The following is an 18,328-nucleotide window of genomic DNA, read 5'->3' as shown; positions in this document are numbered from 1 at the left end:
ATGGAGCTTTCCACATCTATTCTCTCTCAAAAGGGTTTAAAGGGGTTAAAGGCCTTGCTCAGGGGCCCAACGGCTGTGTGGATCTTATTGTGGCTACACCGGGATTAGAACCATCGACTGTGCGTGTCCCAGTCATTTACCTTAAGCACTACACTACAGGCTCTCTCACACACACACACACACACACACACACACACACACACACACACACACACACACACACACACACACACACACACACACACACACACACACACACACACACACACACACACACACACACACACACACACACACACACACACACACACACACACACACACACACACACACACACACACACACACACACACACACACACACACACACACACACACACACACACACACACACACACACACACACACACACACACACACACACGCCTTGGAACACCAACAACAGCTAAATTAGATCTTGATGGTAGATAAATTAGTTCAAAAATGGACTTTCGTGAGTAATCCCTCTTTCAGACATTGCCTTGTTAATTGGCAGATATGTAATATTTTGTGAACAGGCGATGCTGGTCCTGGAGTGCCAGAGACGCGTCTGGTTTTGCTCCATCCGAGCCTCTGAGCACATAACTGTATTAATGATTACGCTTAATGAGTGAGCATGGACTGGAGGTTCTCTGTGTTCCACCCTTCACACTTTGAATATTGTAGCTCAGAGGCTCTTAAATATCCTTTCACGGTGTAAACGAGCGCAGGCTGAAAACAAAACCCAGATATATCCCCAGTACTCCAGAGCCCAACCCTTATAGAGTTGCCTCATTCTCAGAGTTGCCTATTGTTTGTTTAGTGCTTTCAACAGAGATACTGCCACAGTTATGCTGTACAGATATTTTTTTTAATTGGGAAAGGCTGAAAGTCCTTTCCCAAGGAAAGGACTTTCAAAAAGCTATTCAAAAAGCTCCAAAAAGCTATTCAGTGACAGTCAAAAACCCCACTGCAATGGGAAGAAAAAAACACTCAAACGGTATTTGAGGGTCTTCATTTGTGTCAGTAGTTAAAGTTGGGAAAATGGTAGTATGGGAATTTCTCAGAGCAAATAATCAAAGGCTGTGTCAGAAACCGCATAAATTTCAGGCTGATTTTCATTTAAATGTAGTACGAGTAGTGTGCCAAATATGCGGTTTCGAACACAGATGAAGAGGCGGGGCGGGAGGGTACACCAAGTCTGAAACTTCTGCTTTGGTACTTCATTAGACAGTTGCTCACGGAATGAATGGAGGTTAGATGAGTTTTACCAAAACAGTTAAAATCGTTGCTAAATGGAAAGACAAAATAAAAACGACTAGTCGCTACCGTTCCCGGCCGCTGAATAGCACTACTGTACATGCCTGCTCACTTCCCATTGTGTAGACAAAAAACAGCAATGGGGGAAGGTGCCAGTTCACCATCTTCCCATCCTGTAAAATGGCTTTTGGCTTAACAAAAGCATAGACATGCATACAGTATATAACTGGGCAAACATAAGAAGTGAAGCACCCAGAAGTAATTGCTGCTGAGTGCAAAAGAGCTTTTCCCCCATTCACTCTCATGTAAAAAACCCAAGCTCATTCAACAACCAATTGTTATCTTTTTTAAACGATACATTTCATTATGTTCATTACGAAACAATGATTATGTGAAATAATAATGTATCCAGTTAAAAACATAACAATTTTTCAGTGAGAAAAAACACTTCTACGTTCGCTCTGTTTAAGCTTCTGTAGCTTTGTTTTTTAGTAATTCTGGCTCTTGAAAAAACAAACACCACAGGGTTACCTTTCAGAAGAGACCAGGATTATGCCTATAGTCAAAAGGGTTCAAGAATAGTAACTATTTTATTTTGGGTATGTCATTTTTAAGCTTGTGTCAAGAAAAGAGGCGATACTTAAGGGGTTAACTTAAATGTGGAGCACTCTATATATAGACATAGACACAGTACATAAAATAACCTGGTAGACTGTTCCTGAACATTTGTAGTTATGTAATTTCCTCCTGAAGTTTTAAATGAGATCGGATGTGTAGTCAAATGTTTCTTACAATAATAATGAAACAATTTAAAACAGTTCAAACAACGCAAAACCGTGAGAATGGACAGGTGAGATTGTATCAACCGGTCAATAGATTTACGTCATACCCTGGGTTTCTCTGCAGTATACCTCCTGCTGATTGGCTGACAGGTGGAAACAGTCCAATCAATCAGCAGAGCCTCATTGTCCCAGTGGGCAGTTTGGAGTGCAGGAAGTGTTGTTCATGAGAACAAAGTAGCAGTCTTGTGAAGATTGTGACGACCACAGAACTGTTGAGCACACTTAATGAGCTCATGACACAGATCTAGAATTTATAAAAAGTAATCTGTTGTGAGAAGATTCAAAACTGGCTGTCAGAGAGAGACTTGTGAGACTAATACTTGTATTCAGCCAAAATGTATCCTTATTATATTAGTGTGGTGAGCTAATTTAGAGATTACTGAACACGCCAAATCCTTTGTTAAAGAATTAACAAATAAATTAAACTGCTTTAAATTGCTAGTTTAAGTTAAGGACAAATGTCGATTGAATCCCTACCAAGTCTAGGAACATAAACAGTATGTGCAAAGCATCTTGAGTGCAGAAGTTTATACACCTGTTATTCTCCCGGGAGCCCGAATGCTCCATTGCAGGAGGGGGTGTATCTTCTTGATTACTCTGCATTCAGCTTCATAGCCGCTAGTATGTCTACTGACTACATAGGTTTCACTTTCAGTTTCTTGATTATTGAAGAAGTGGGTTTTCAGTCAGATCCAAGAAATGTTTTATAAGAGAATATCGATCCATCCATCCGTTATCTTAACCCGCTTATCCTGAACAGGGTCACAGGGGGGCTGGAGCCTATCCCAGCATACATTGGGTGAAAGGCAGGAATTCATCCTGGACAGGTCGCCAGTCCATCACAGGGCTATAAGATGATATATAGACTGTAAATGAAGACTCTGTATACTTTATAAATCCAATCTTGTTTGAAGAAAGATATCTCTGATGGGAAAATTAAAAAGCAACCCCCCATAGGTTTCTGTACTCCCAATGACAAATAGTATATTTATTGGACAAACTCCAAGACTTCATATGTTAAGAATGCCTTGGGCATAAGATATGTACATTTAAGGGATAATCTCTAAGCAATCATATTTGTGCTTGTGTCTGTTTGTTCCTCAGAAGTCAGATAAAGTTGTTTTGCTCAGCTACATGATAAAGATGTTTTGCCTAATGTTTATTCAGCAGGAACAAGAATAATATGTGCATGACTGGAACAATATAGATTTTACCAAGTCTATAGTTTTCAAATAAACGCCAAACTCCTTCATGACGATTAAATCTCGGACTTGTTAAAACGTTTTAATCCCTTTGGCAGCACACCAACGATTAAACATTCAGCTTCTCACAGGCAAACTCAACAAAGGTCTGGCTATCAGCTTTCCAATACCGCCTAATCTACGACGATCTCTACGAAGTCTCTGGCACCAGTTCATATGCCCTCAGCACTGCAGCTTTAGCCAGCTCGTAATGAACGCTCTGCTCTCAGGACAGGGACGAATACGCATCCTGGGCTTTACCCACCAACACACACAGCGGTCAGGCTTCCCTGGGTCACTTAAGTGTGATGGCGACCCCGTTTGACCATGAAGAAATATTTATCCACCTCAGTCTCATGCAAATGTTTTTGCTCATATCAAATTTCCCTCTGCTGCCAGCTCGCATTGCTTCAACCTCTAACTCCCTTTGGCGTACATTTGCACCCAGCTCATTCTCTCTCAGCTCTAAACGCTTCGTTTCCAGTTCAACCTGGACCGTAGTTTTGGGGCTCTCGGTCTTAATAAAGGTCGATTGCCTATGATCAGCATCTGCATAAACAATGTACTGTTTGAGCAGTCCCTCCGTTACCTTAGCCTTAATGACCTGTTAATCTCAGAGCGGACCAAATCGAAAATCCTGGAAAAAAAAATAGCGCACCTCAAAGTGCCACATAAAGCTTGTGCTACGGGTGCGACCCAGTGTAGTACCAAGCAACAAAATGACACCGTTACGAACCAGAAAGCTAATACTACAAACTAGACACGTAGCAGTACAAGTAAGTAACCGTGCTACGAAACGCAAAGCTGGTACCATGTAGCCCCCAATAAAGCAACAAGCAATAAAGCAGAACAAATCGAAAATCTGCGGTTCTGTCACAGACAAGCCCCCAAGATATTATTGTTGTTTAACGGCTCTGCTTCGGTTCTATCCCGGACGAGCCCCCAATCTGTTATGACCCCAAAACCACCTGCATTACCAGACCCACAAAACCAGTTCAACTATAACCACAACTTGAGTTGCGTCAACAGTAATGTGTCAAAAGCAAGCAGGCATTTATTCACAGCTAAGCAAGGAGTTAGATATAAGTTTTGCTAAGGTTTTTAGCTAAAACCTAAGCATACAAGCATGCAGGTTGCAGGATCTCCCCGGGGAAACAGTGGAAGATGGAAACCAACACTAGAGATGGAAGTGGCCTTTGGTTTAAAAGTCTGTCCTCCAATCCCACGTAGATGGTCTGTCGTTGGAATTGGGGTGATCTTTTATCTTCCTTGCAACCTGCACTCTTATCCTAAATGGTTTCCAATAGCTAAGAAACATGTAGGCTACAGTTAACAAGCAAGCTATAGAAAACGAAGCAGGAGGCTAAAGCGGCGACAGTTAGGTTAGCACACCAACAGACAGGTGGTGTGTAGTCTCTGGTCAACGGTCAGTGGTAGTCTAATAAACTCAATTTTTATAGTCCTGCATCTTATAAAAACGGTGCTCCGTGACGGTCCCCCACATCCTCCAAGCAGGCATCACTCGAAGAGTTGGTTTAGAATTTTGAATACCTTTCTAAAAACATGATATTGGCTCCTATCTTAGCCAAAATAGAAGAAGATAAAGGATAGATAAACAGTATTTTATGAACTATTAAAAAGCAAAAGCTCACTTTATAAACCTGTAAGGGAAAGGAGCACCCAACAGAGTCATTATTTGAAGTTATTTGTTAAACACCGTCCTTTTTTTTGTTGTTGAAAAAATACAGTCATTAAAGGGAAAAGCAACATTTTCTGTTGACTATGAAACCTAATCTCCTGTTATGGAGTTATGATATTAACATATTGTGAAATATGGTCAAATAAATTAAGATGTCGGAGCATAACAGACCCACAGATGTTTGTAGCATGTGGCTTGTCTAATGAATGTGCTCAGTGACTCGGAAGAACTTTCCAGATAGAGATCAGTGAGTCTCTGCAGAATGCAAACAGCCTTGCGAGCTAGAGTGTACACAGCTTTGACATAACTCTGCAGGAGTTGTAAATGTATTTGCGTTTATTACTTTTGTTATGCATCCCATTTAACATATTGAAATATTCAACACATAGGCTATAGCCTATGTATCCTGTATTGCATCCTGAACCAAAGAGTGTAGAGTCAAATAATAAGAGTAGTGCGTGTTCTGTATGCACCAGTTTTTGCTAAACTGTGAGGAGCTGTGTTATTTACTACTGTAAACACAGCTCCAGGACATGACTTGCTAGCTACAGTATACCTATTTATAGAGTGATTTATGTGCCCGTGTGTATTTAAATCCTGCTTGCTTTTGTCAGCTTAAAACACCACCGCTAGTCATGAGTAAAATTTGTTTTCCCCCTCCTATCAGGCTTATCCATACCTTTCCAGAGTATTGTCTGCTGTTGGGGCAGAGTTTCCTGTCTTGTGAATTCTAAACTGCATTATGTCTGTTATGTGGAATTTTCTACAGTAAACTGCCTAACTAGAACAACTCAATAGTAATTCATTTGGATTAGGAACTGACAAGAACATTTCTGCACTGCATACACTACACCAAAAAAAAAAGAAAAGGAAAGAAAAAGGTACATGCCATAATTTTCTGGGTTACATACTGTGGCAACCACAGCTGGAGATTAACATTATCAGTTCCCATAATGCTTTGCAAGTGGACATTTTCCTGTTTGTTTTTTGACTTTGTTAATGTTCCATTTGTAATTTTACTGTTCTGTTTATTTGATTGCTGGTTTTCATAATTGCAATCTCAGAAGTTTAACACACAGTTAATTTGCCTTAATTAGGTGCTTTATGTTTTGAGCGATTGTGTAAGCCACATTATGTCAGAAATAGCTATATGCATGTAATGAAGTATGACATTCCCAAGTGCTATATTGCGAACCATTACATTAACATAAATACATGTTTTGGTCTATTGAAAGACTGAAGTTAATCAATATGCTCATATTTTGGTTATTGTCTTATAACCAAGGTTGGTTAGTTTTTAGTAGGCAGGTGTCCACACTTTCACCAGTCAGGAGCATATTGATTGAACTCAGGCTTTAATTTGATCATTTACCAATTTACTTATTTGTATGCAGTTGCTTGCAATATAGCACGATAAGCTATATTCTTCATGGCATGCACAGCTATATCTGACATAATGTTGCTTACACAACCCCTCTAAACATGAATCACCTAATTAAGCCAAATGAATTGCTTGTTAAAATTCTGAGATTGCAATTATGTTTGGAACGAAAACCAGCATACACATGGGCCCCCCAGGTCCAAGTTTCCGAACCAATGGAGTAGGATATTTATTAATGTAGGGAAATGTACTTAAAACGATCAAATATCGGGATCCATATTCTCGTATTACCCTCGTTCTCCTGTTTATCTTTTGTAGCAGTAATTCCTTCTTCACCTTATAATTATTGTCTTTCGCTTTCCATGAATCTACATTCTGTGTGCGTCGACAGCTGATTGATATTCCGAGTGAACGAAATAACAGGTTCGTTTGTCTTTATTCGGCATTCATCCTGCCAATTCAAGTCCAACAATCTCAACGTTGCTCATAAGTCTGCCACAGGAATGCGACGGCAAAACAAAAAGTTTTTCTTCGCGTTCATTGCAATCGATTCATTAATTCACTGCATTATTGTCGCGATCTGTTGCGTAAATGCCGGATAAGTGCTGTCAATGCAGCATTACGTGCGATCATATTTATTAAATTAATTTGCCGTTGAAGGAGACCATATTTATAGTTTGGCATAGGATACAGACATTCATTTTTACAGAACATTAGACGCAAGACGTGTCAGTGGAGGGAAACTATTGCAACACCGGGAAGCCTTGATATTTGTTACCTTGAACACAATTTTCATAACGGTAATTATGCGTTCCTAATTTGACATTTCTAATAATAAGCAAAATGAATATATAATCATCTGTATTGCGGAATACGTAAAATAAACTTATTAAAGCCGCTTGTCTCCTTTCTGCCGCGGGGTGTCGCTGCTGTTTCCCTTTTATCGGTCGTACTGGTGGTCCCCACACCTCCGCAAAAGAAAGCTACTATTTCTCCACAAGTCAAACAGGCTAGTCATTTCACTTGCAACCTGTCTTTGGTACCATGGCCGCACGTATACGCACTCTCATGCCACCTTCTTTCCATTCCCGGATGATTTTAATCTACGGCAATATTCCGAGGGAACATGAGACTCCGTAGCAACTCAATCCGAACAAGAGAACCGAGGCGCAGAGCCCGCAGGTGAGTAAAGTTGATCTCGGATTTGCATAACTTGCAACTATGCAATTTAGCGCGCTGTCAGAAATAGGTCAAATCATTTTGAAGGGGAGTTGTAAAATATAGCCCACTTCCACTATCTTTCACTTTCACTAGCTACATTACGTTTTAGTAACATACAGTAAAAATGTTTAAAGGATTTTAAAAACTCCAATACTTTTAGGGCTTTATTTTAATTTTTTAAAGGGCTGTTTAAAATTCCATGCGCGCTCGTGATATGGGTAATTTACTCTTTTTTTTCTATAACGGTTGCCGTTTTAGGCGTCGCGTACCCCGTTACCATTACATTCGCTCTTTTCCAGAGAGAGTTGCAATTGAACTAGACATTTTCATATTTCAAATTATTTTAATTCTCTTTTATTGTATTTCACTCACTCTGAGCAGCACATTCAGTTAATTAGGTTAACTTGCTGTGGCATTATTTATACATAATCTGGCTAATATATCGTTCAAAATAAATCTGTATCTGAAATGCCTGAGAATGTAAAGCTATTGACGAGGAAGTGCTCTGTTCTTTAACTAAACTGTAGGCTATATATGGGCAATGTAGGCTATTTTGTTTATTTATGTGGTTATTAACAAGGCAACTTATGGGCATGTCCACTACTTGAAGAAAAGATGGTTTTGTCATTCAATTTGCTGCTATGCTCATACTTTTTGTATATAACAAATTATTAAAACACCACTATTGTGGTGCCATGCCATTGGTCCGACGGCCCATTATATCGAAACGCCAATAGTTCGAAAAACTTCCCTCTGGGCGGAAAGCCCATTAGTCCGACGGCCCATTATTCCGAAAACAAAAGCCCACTGCTCCAAAGGCCCGTTGCTCCGAAAATAGACCGTTTTTTGCCCTTAATATCCTAATGTATTTTAACGTGCAAACGCGAAGATAGTTTACAAAATCCTTGCTTTTTGTGTGCCCATTGGCTTAAAAAATATAGAAATTAAAATAATAAAAATGAACAGAATACAAGATACAATGTGACACCTAGTATACCCATTGAAATTCCTGAGCGTGAGGCAGATATCTCCCAGTAATCTCCATCGTCAAGCTTCGACAGCATGATTATTACATAGCCTATGAGCCTACTAATGCGCCTGAATAGGTGTAATGTTAAAAGCACTTGCGAGAATGTTATCTAGTCTTCACCAGAAATAGCAACTTTCTTGTATTTATCTCTTAACTTGATCCAACAGCGGTCCGATGATTACGTCAGACATGGCTGCCTGTTTACAGTACGATTAGCTATTTTGTGAAATTAACCTATTTTTAAAGCCTTGATATTTTTAGCCAATGGGGACACTAAAAAGCAAAGCCTCAAAAGTATTTTATAAACAGTAACTTCGCGTTTGCCCGTCAAAATACACTAAGATATTAAGGGCCAACGACGGGCAAGTGCGTCCGTCAACCCCGCCCCCTGATTCAGAAACATGAACAGGGCCGGCTGTCACTATACTGTGTGTGTGTTTTCGGAGCAACGGGCCTTCGGAGCAATGGGCGTTTCTTTTCTGTATAACGGCCCGTCGGACAAGTTGGCTTTTTGCATTGGGACATTTTTCGAACTCTTTGGGTTTCGGAATAATGGGCCTTAAGACCAATGGGTAGTGCAGCCATACCAATATCCTTTCTGCAAGTCAAGTTTCAGGCTGGGGTGTTTCCTGACATATACAGCACATGGAGTGTTAACATTTCTCCAAAGACAATCTTGTACAGATGGAGGGAAGATGACTGTAAAACTTGGATGTGTCAAGACACATCATTTTACACCAAAATTGTATAATTCTGTATCTTAATTTAGACTAAAACAATTATGGGTGTGCATTTTCAGTTCTGCAGAACGGAAGTTGTTGCTTTGCTACATGTAAAGCTGTCTAGGCTTCCTGCTGTGCCCTCAGTTCAAGTCCCGACAAGTGTTTGACACATGACACTCCTTTCTTTACTTTCCGTCCTGTTATTCTCCGCTGCATTCCATCCATCCAGCCACAGGAGTTACAGCTTTGTTCTGAATTCTTAAAAAGTCCAGAAAATAATTTGCTAGCTTTTAACTGTAGGCTATTTCCAATCTGTATCTGGGAGAAGAAGAAAAAAAAGAAAAAAAAGAAGAAGAATATACTTCCCTGTTAAGTGTGTGAATCTTCAAATGTCCAAACCATTGTTTGCTGGTGTGATTATTTAAGAATCCTTTAGGAACTCAGCACATAGGCATGATTTACATTTCTTCTTCTTCAACTACTAGCCTAGTTATTGCCACAATAATACAGTAACTAGACTCGACCTGCATGGTATGCTAAATGATAATAAGGCTACCACTTCCATAAATTAGACCTATAAAAGGAATACAATTACAGCATCCAATGTTGTAGGGGGGTCTGGGGCCATTAGCCTGTGAAAAATATTATTATTTAATTTTAATTAAATAATTTTAATTATATGATGTGCATTTGCATGATGAACTAGAGATGGAACCTTGTGAGCAAATTTTGGTTTGGGTCTTCAGTAGGCTACAATAGAATAGAATGCACAAGAATTCTTACATACTGCAGAAAGGTCTGCATCAGTGGGCAGCTTATTGAGCAACATTACTTTCGCCACAGCAATTTCATTGTGCAAGCTCATTCTATTTAGCTCTGTGCCTGCAAGCACCTGAAGTGTCTTCATGAGAGAGTGGTCAAGAGATGCTGATTTTGGCAGGAGAAATGATCTGGCCCTCATTAAATAAACATTTATTTGAGAGAATCTTGTCTCCATCTCCACAATAGCTCTGTCAAGAATGCTAAACATAGGTCTTTTAAAAGACTGATTTTGAGTGCTAGAGTCACCATGCCCAATAACTGACAAGGCAACACTATTGTCAAGCTGTGAGTTGTCCTTCTCCTCTTAGGAGAACTGGTATTTCCACATTGAGAGAAATGCTCCTCCCAGAACGAGTCATATCTCATCTCCTTCAATGTCTCCAGTCACCACATCCCCTACAATGGACATATCCACTGTTTGTGACTGCAGAATTGAGTTGGCTGGCCTCAGCACACCAAGCACATGGAGGAGAAGTTTAGCTGTCTGTTTAGTTGTATCAAGAGACCACACACCTCTGTACTGAGATCTAAAGGAGCATTGTCATCCTCTGCTACCTCAGACTAAAAACTCATGATACTTTCCTCATTGTTAACAATGGACTTGGTGACATCATGATGGCTGGTCCAGCAGATCTCTCATAGCCTTCTGAGTGTGGGAGTATTGTACCTGTGTGTAACATAATGTCTGTGAAAGAAACTATTCAATCAATTGGACCATTCAAAGAACTTATTAACTTATTTATTAACTGTAGAATCTCTCCCCACCTTCAAGCGCAAACTGAAGACGCACCTCTTCAAGCAGCACCTCTCCCCACCCCTCCCTACCTCCCTGTGAACCTTAATTGTTGTCTTTGTGAATTACTTTGTGGTTCAGTATTTTTAGTTGGCTAGGTAAGCAGTATTTGGATAGTTAAGTTTGGTCACTTTTGCTTTGTTGTTTGTTTATTTGTTTGTTAAAAAAAATAATAATAATAAATAAATTAGGGCCTGGTCCTTATCTTTGTTGTACGGGTAGCAATTGAAATTGTACTTCCCTCTTGGGTCTTTCAGCGCACTTATCCCTGGTTATGGGTATGCACTTTGTTGTATGTTGCTCTGGATAAGAGCGTCTGCCAAATGCCAATAATGTAATGTAATGTAATGTAATGCAAGAGGTTCTGTTTGCATCGCGTGTACCACTGCCAAGTGGAGTTGGTTGTAGCAGTGCACATACGGAATGTCCTTGCCAACATTTTGCACACCGCCCCTGACCCCAGACATCACTGAAGCGCCATCATAACACTGAGGCACTAAATCGTCAGCACTGTATCTCAGGTCGGAGAGATGAGAGAGAATCTGGTTGCGCACATCATGAGCTGAGAATGAGAAGTTTCTATCTGCGTTCTGAGAGTTTTGAGAAATTGAGCGTCAAAGTGAATGGGCTCTAAGCAGATGAAACTTTTAAATCGCTTTTTAATACTTTTAAACTGTATTTTTGTATAACAATTCACATGCATTTAGTGCCCTATTAACAATATATTTATGAATCTCAAAAATTAGAACCAAGTTATTAGAATCAGTTTGAACCTAATTCTCAGCTCACAACATGTTCAGTATCAAGCTGACTCAAGTCAATCATGCACAGTTACCGACCCTTGATGCCCTGCAAAGTCCAGGAGAGTCGGCTTCCTCGTATTTGGCCCTGATATCTTTTAAAAACCATTTTGGCAAGGGTTTCAGTTATTTTGTTTTGAATGACATTCAGTGTGTATTTAGCGTTTTCAGGGATGCATTTGGCAATTTCTGTGTGTTTGGGATCTTTTGAATGGTGTCATGAAACAGCCTAATTAAAAGACCTGCCTCATCCCCATCCCCCTGATGGTGCCCACAGAGAGCTAGCTCATGAACAGTAGCTGCAGGATAATTTCACCTGAGCGACGCTGGTATTCCTACCATGCAGACATCGCTCTAGCGTGAGGAACACTAGAGGCATGTTTAAGGAAACCACGGTCTTATTCAAGCGCTCTCTTCCAATTACTGTATCCACGTTTTTGTAAAGATGTCCTCTCGGATTTGGAAATGGCAAATTTGCGACAGTGGAGAACTGAAGTTTGTGTGGTTGTGTCTCAAAAATATTGGAACACAGGATTCTTGGTAGGTAGGGCCCAAAGTGAGACCTTTTCATAGGCCCCAAGATCCCTGATGACACCCCTTGTTATAGGACTCGTATAACAGCTAATTACATCTGTAAACAGATGGAGCTGTAGTCAGCAGAGAGCTGCGATATAGTCTTATGCCATGTCCACAGGCTTACAGTGCCCTCCATAATGTTTGGGACAAAGACCCATCATGTATTTATTTGCCTCTTTTCTCCACAAGTAAGTTTTAGATTTACATTTACTCATTAAATGAAATTCGTAATAAAAAAAATCACATGTGGTTAAAGTTCACATTGTCATGTATTTTTATACATTTTGATTTCACCATGTAGAAATTACAGCAGTGTGGGTAGTCCCCCCCATTTCAGGGCACCATAATATTTGGAACACAGAATGTTATGCAAAAGAAAGTAGTCATGTTTCGTATTTTGTTGTTTTGGGGGCTTGTCCGCTTAAGTATTCTCTTCAGCATATGAAAATCATGCTCAATTGGGTTCAGATCAGTTGATTGACATGGCCACTCAATAATTGACATTTTATTTTACTTTGAAAAACTTCTTTGTTGCTTTAGCAGTATGTTTGGGGTCATTGCCATGTAGGATAGTATAGGATGTGTCAATAAAGTTCAGAATTCATTTTGCTACTACCATCAGCAGTTATATCAGCAATGAAGATAACTGAGCCAGTACCTTCAGCAGACATACATGCCCAGGCCATAACACCCCCACCACCGTGTTTCACAGATGAGGGGGCATGCTTTGGATCTTGGGCAGTTCTTTCTCTCCTCCATATTTCACTCCTGCTATCACTCTAATATAACTTAATGTTCATCTCATCTGTCCACAAGACCCTTTTCAAGAACTGTGGTTGCTCTTAAGTACTTGTCGGCAAATCCTGATTTTGTTTCTAACCCGTGGTTTGCATCTTACAGTGTAGCCTCTGTATTTTTGTTCAAGAAGTCTTATGCAGACAGTGGTCATTGAGAAATCCACACCTGGCCCCTGAAGAGTGTTTCTGATCTGATTCTTCTGTCATCAGCTATGGAGGTCTTCCTTGGCCTGCCAGTCCCTTTGCAATGAGCAAGCTCACCAGTGCTCTCTTTCTTCTTAATTATGTTCCTAACAGTTGTTTTTGTTTGGCCAATGTCTCAAAGCATTTTATTCTTGTTTCTCGGTCTCATAACGGCTTCTTTGACTTTCTTTGGCACAACTTTGGTCCTCATGTTGATACACACCAATAATTGTTTCCAAAGGTGATCGAAAGACTAGAGGAAAGACTAATTGCTGAGAACTCGCTCTTCCTTGCATTAAGGAGGCTATTAAACACACCTGAGCAATCACAAACACTTGGGAAGTGTCCCAAACATTATGGTGCCCTGAAATTGGGGGTATAAACACCCGCTGTAATTTTTACATGGTGAAACCAAAATGTATAAAAATACCCTTTAATAAAATCTGAGAATGTACACTTTAACCAGATGTTGATTGTGTGATTCTAAATCTAAAATTGTGCCAAATCAGAGGCAAACCCACTAGCATTTACATTTTACATTTTAGGCATTTAGCAGATGATTTTAATCCAAAGTGACTGACAAGTGCATAGGTTCTTCAACAAGTAAAAGACATCAGATCAGTTGAGTGGAGGTTTGGTAGTCACTGGCAAGCTGGGTACCATAATAATTTCAGATTGGCCTCAAATACAGGGGGTGCTTGGTGACCAAGTCTTGCATCATTTCCTGCTGCTATGAAATGGTTTTTTTTTGTTCTTGCAGTAAGCTTGTGGTTCAGAATACTAATGCCCTACAGTGGTCCTGTCAAAGATCTGCTCTTAATTGCGCTGAGAATCTGTGGCACTATTTCAAAATTGATTTCCACCAAATGGTAAATGGTAAATGGTTGGCATTTATATAGCACCTTTATCCAAAGGGCTGTACAATTGATGCTTCTCATTCACCCATTCATACACACACTCACACACCAATGGTGATTAGCTGCCATGCAAGGCACCAATCAGCTCATCAGGAGCAATTGGGGGTTAGGTGTCTTGCTCAGCGCCACTTCAACACACCCATGGCGGGATCGAACTGGCAACACACAGACTGTCAGACGACTGCTCTTGCGGCCTGAGCCAATGTTGCACCCAAAAAGCATCATGCAGGCTCCTCCTCTAAGCATGTGAGTGGGAGTGTCGTAATCTGTCCCTGATTCCTCCACAAATAATTGCTGTATTGTCCTTATAACTTAAAAATCCACCCATGGGGAAGCAATAGATGAAGAAGAACACAGGTTGCGACTACATTTTCTTGTGGGAAGAAATATTGGCTTTGGATTTTGTCTGCAATTGTACCACTGACTTTACATTGAAAACAGGCCTGAATTACCTATACTGGAGTCAACCACAGTGGTGCTAGTGAGCTCCAACTCACAGCACTCCTAGCATGACCAGGAAATGAGCTTCAAAAAAGAAAGCTGGTTTTGGTCACTTGTCTAATGCAAATCCAGTTAAAACTGGATTGAGTTGTAACAGTGACACATCTTTTCTGTTGCCGTTAATGATCTGCATTGTTTTCGCTGCAGTGGTTATTTGTCATGATGTGTTATTGAGTGTCTTTGTTGCACTTTTTTAACTTTGTTCATTTTGTATTGTACTGATGGAACAGTAAGCCAAACAATAAATACTGTTTAAGCACTCAACCACCTCGAGCCCACTAGCTGTTAATCCATTCAGCTAACAGTAGACAAACTCAATACTACCACAGTCATTGTGTCCACTGTATACCAAAATTCCACTGGTAGACGGGCCTGCTTGGATGCCTGTCCTTTTACAGCTCTGTTTTAATATGTGAATGGGCCACAGACACTGATCTATTGCTTTGGAATAGAAGTGGGATCGGCTACCAAATATATTTTTCCCTTTTAACCCTTGTCGCCTATGCGTTTTTGGGAGTCCCGCAGGCTGATGCACAGTTGGCTGTAACATTTACCTGGGATGGGACACAGTCAGACAGGGAAACAGCATCTGGTTGGCACCAGCTCCCTGGCTGGCCAATCAGGTTTCCGCAAGCTCACCTGTTGAGCTGCACATGAAGTGTCTTCCTGTGGCTGATGTCTGTGTGAGCCCGGCTTGTGAACTGTAGTGTGATGGGAAGTGGTGGCTGACCTTGCGTGCTTCAGAGGAGAGTGGATGATTGTCTGCTCTCTTCCAAATTAACAGCAGAGGTTGTGGTGAGCGTGCAGTTTGAGCATGATTGCGCATTCTGAATTTAAAAGCCTTTTAAAAGGTAATGGTTTTACAAGCAGGTAAAAACAATGCTTGTAAAACCATTAACCATTATTTGTCATAATTGCGTGTAGAGATATTATATAATTGCAAGACTCACATTTTATAATGACTGCATATGACATTACATTTCATTTATTTAAAATTTCTTTGGCAGACATTGTTATCTAGAAGAACTTACAAGTCATGGTGGGATGCATTAAAAACCACAAAACAAGAGAAATAAGAAAAGCAAAAATTGGTACCTAGCTGGTCATAACTTGGTAAATGAGCACAAAGCTAACATAACCAACTAATACTTTGTTGCAGGCTTACAGTTTATCATAGCATACTAACATGCTTATATTCATGCTGATCCTTAAAATATGAATTGCCATAATTATCACATTACCATTACCACTGTTATCATATCATAACTATCATTATAGTGGTGTCATAATCACTGTCATAGTTATGGCATAACAATTACCATAGATATCATATAATCGCCATTACCATATTTTTCACATAATGCTGTCCAATATTCTAATGTTTTCTAATATTTTATTGTCTAAAGGCCAGTTCCGGACTATAGTCCGGATGCATTACATTACATGGCATTTAGCAGACGCTCTTATCCAGAGCGATGTACAGCGAAGTGCAGACCAAACACAAAAGCAGAGCAGTGCCGCTCAACTGAAATGGCAGAACGTTCATTAATGTTTTTGCCCTACCTAGACTGTGGTCGTCGTCCTTGAACACACTTCTGTAGTCCAGAGTATAAACCAGAGGTCACTGCGACCAGTGACATCCGGTGATGCTCTGTGGCTGGACTATAAGCTGGTCTTTTAGAGCAGCGCTACATCTTGTGCCACATCGCTAGGCCACCTGGAAAGAGAAGTTTGAGAGATTAATCAATATTAGTTGATTGGTTCTAGTTAGTTTTATATATTTAGCACTGTGTTGATTCAGCTTCAGTTGCTGCCCCCAAGTTAAACTTCATCCATTCAAGGTCAGAATTAATCAGAAGAGCTATCTAAGCATTGATAAGCACTTAGCGCTTGCAGAATTAACTCTGATCCTTGAGGGGCCACACTGCCTGCAGGTTTAACTCCAGTCCTGGGGGGCCACATTGTTTGCAGGTTTAACTCCATTCCTGTTGGGCCGCAGTGTCTGCAGGTTTAACTTCAGTCCAGGATGGCTGCAGACTGCAGTGGCTATAAATCTTAGTGGTTGCCTTTCAATCGACAGCCGATGTTGGCCTTGGAAATGTGTGTGGAATCTTGCCAAACAGATACCTAAATTACTCACTTAAAGTGCCAAAGCACACTAAAACCCAGCAAACATCCTGCAGGACTGGAGTGTGACGGCCTTGTTGTGAGTTTATGAGCCTAACAACTGAGTCTTGCACTTTCCACTTTCTCACACTATGAACTGAGCGTTGCATGCATCATAGCAGTGCTCATGGTGCCTAATCATCAGCAGCATTGCAGCACACTCCCAGGGCATGGGGAGTTTCCTGCTGTTTTGGGGAAGCTGTGTAGATGAAGTCAGTGGGGCCAGGGCTACAGGGACGCACAAGTCCGGGAGTGCTACTGGTTTCAAAAAATGACTGCTCGTTTAATTTCAGAGTGAAATATTAAAGAGATACACACATCAACCAGAGTGCAAGGCAATGGGGTAGTCGCAATAATAATTAAACTAGAGCCAGGTCAAGGGCGACGATCCTCTATGGGTCGAAATATTGTTTGATACTAATGAAGAATTAAATGTGTGCAGGCACTACTTTAATTATTATTGTTTAATTTTAGAAACATTTCTATTCACTAATGCTATTTCAGTCCTGTAACTGATCACAGTAAATGGTTTGCCCCGATGATACAAGTGCAGTTAGCAGCTGTAAATCATGATTTAAAAAGAAATATCTCATCATATAAACAACTGTGGCTGATTTAAGAGCAGAAATCCTGAAAAATGACAGCCTGCTTTGTGCATTTACCTTTTCTACAGTATGGCAGTTTTTTGTAAAGTTTCTTTTTTATTGAAAAGTAAACTTTTGTATTCTGTAATCATGTATCCTAATCATGCTTTAAAAAGTATGTATCCATGAAGTGAAATACAGTTTCAGTGCACACTTAGGGTCATTAGATTATTCCTGTTTCCAGTATATGCACAATGTGTATGCTTGCTATGAACCGTCACCACTAAAAAATATATATTGTTCACGTCACAAAAGCACCATGAAACAAATGAGTACGTAGTGTCATTGGTGAAAAACACAAGCAATCTATTTCCCGTTTCATATTTTTCCATCATTTGCATTTTATACAATAGAATAAAACAGACAAGCGCACATTTATATGCATACTGTTGGTTTGTTGTTACCTTGATGAGTGCTAGAGCTCATGCATTTTAATGCAGCCACCGCAAAATGTGATACAGCTTCCCTGCCAGAAAGAAACCGGCTCCCTCTCCAGCGCCACAGCCAGTCGGGGCGAATTCTCCCCCCTCTCTCCCGCATGACACATCCTATGTGTGAGTCCACCCACACCGCAGAGCTGTCTCAGCCATGATCCACTTCTCGCTCTCCACATGTGACACTGCGGCTCTAGAATTTCAGGAACAAAGGAAGCGGTGCTATGAATCACAAGGGATTCAATGCTGGCGGGATCTAATCACTGTAAACTGGTATGTCAG

The 18,328-nt window shown here is 40.4% G+C and overlaps 1 protein-coding gene across 3 annotated transcripts in view; it reads left to right on the top strand.

Annotated features, from left to right (window-relative positions):
* The first annotated feature begins 7,484 nt into the window (after positions 1 to 7,484).
* The window catches only part of si:dkey-247m21.3 (5-hydroxytryptamine receptor 4), a 121,756-nt gene continuing 110,912 nt past the window's right edge, over positions 7,485 to 18,328 (top strand). For all 3 annotated transcript variants that reach the window (XM_061263230.1, XM_061263232.1, XM_061263231.1), the window contains exon 1: positions 7,485 to 7,622. The gene's annotated coding sequence lies outside the window, so the exon portion shown is untranslated. The remainder of the gene's footprint in view (positions 7,623 to 18,328) is intronic.

This window comes from Conger conger, chromosome 12 (genome assembly GCF_963514075.1).
Source record: "Conger conger chromosome 12, fConCon1.1, whole genome shotgun sequence".
Lineage (NCBI taxonomy): Eukaryota > Metazoa > Chordata > Actinopteri > Anguilliformes > Congridae > Conger > Conger conger.
This window is presented reverse-complemented; position numbering and strand designations above follow the sequence as displayed.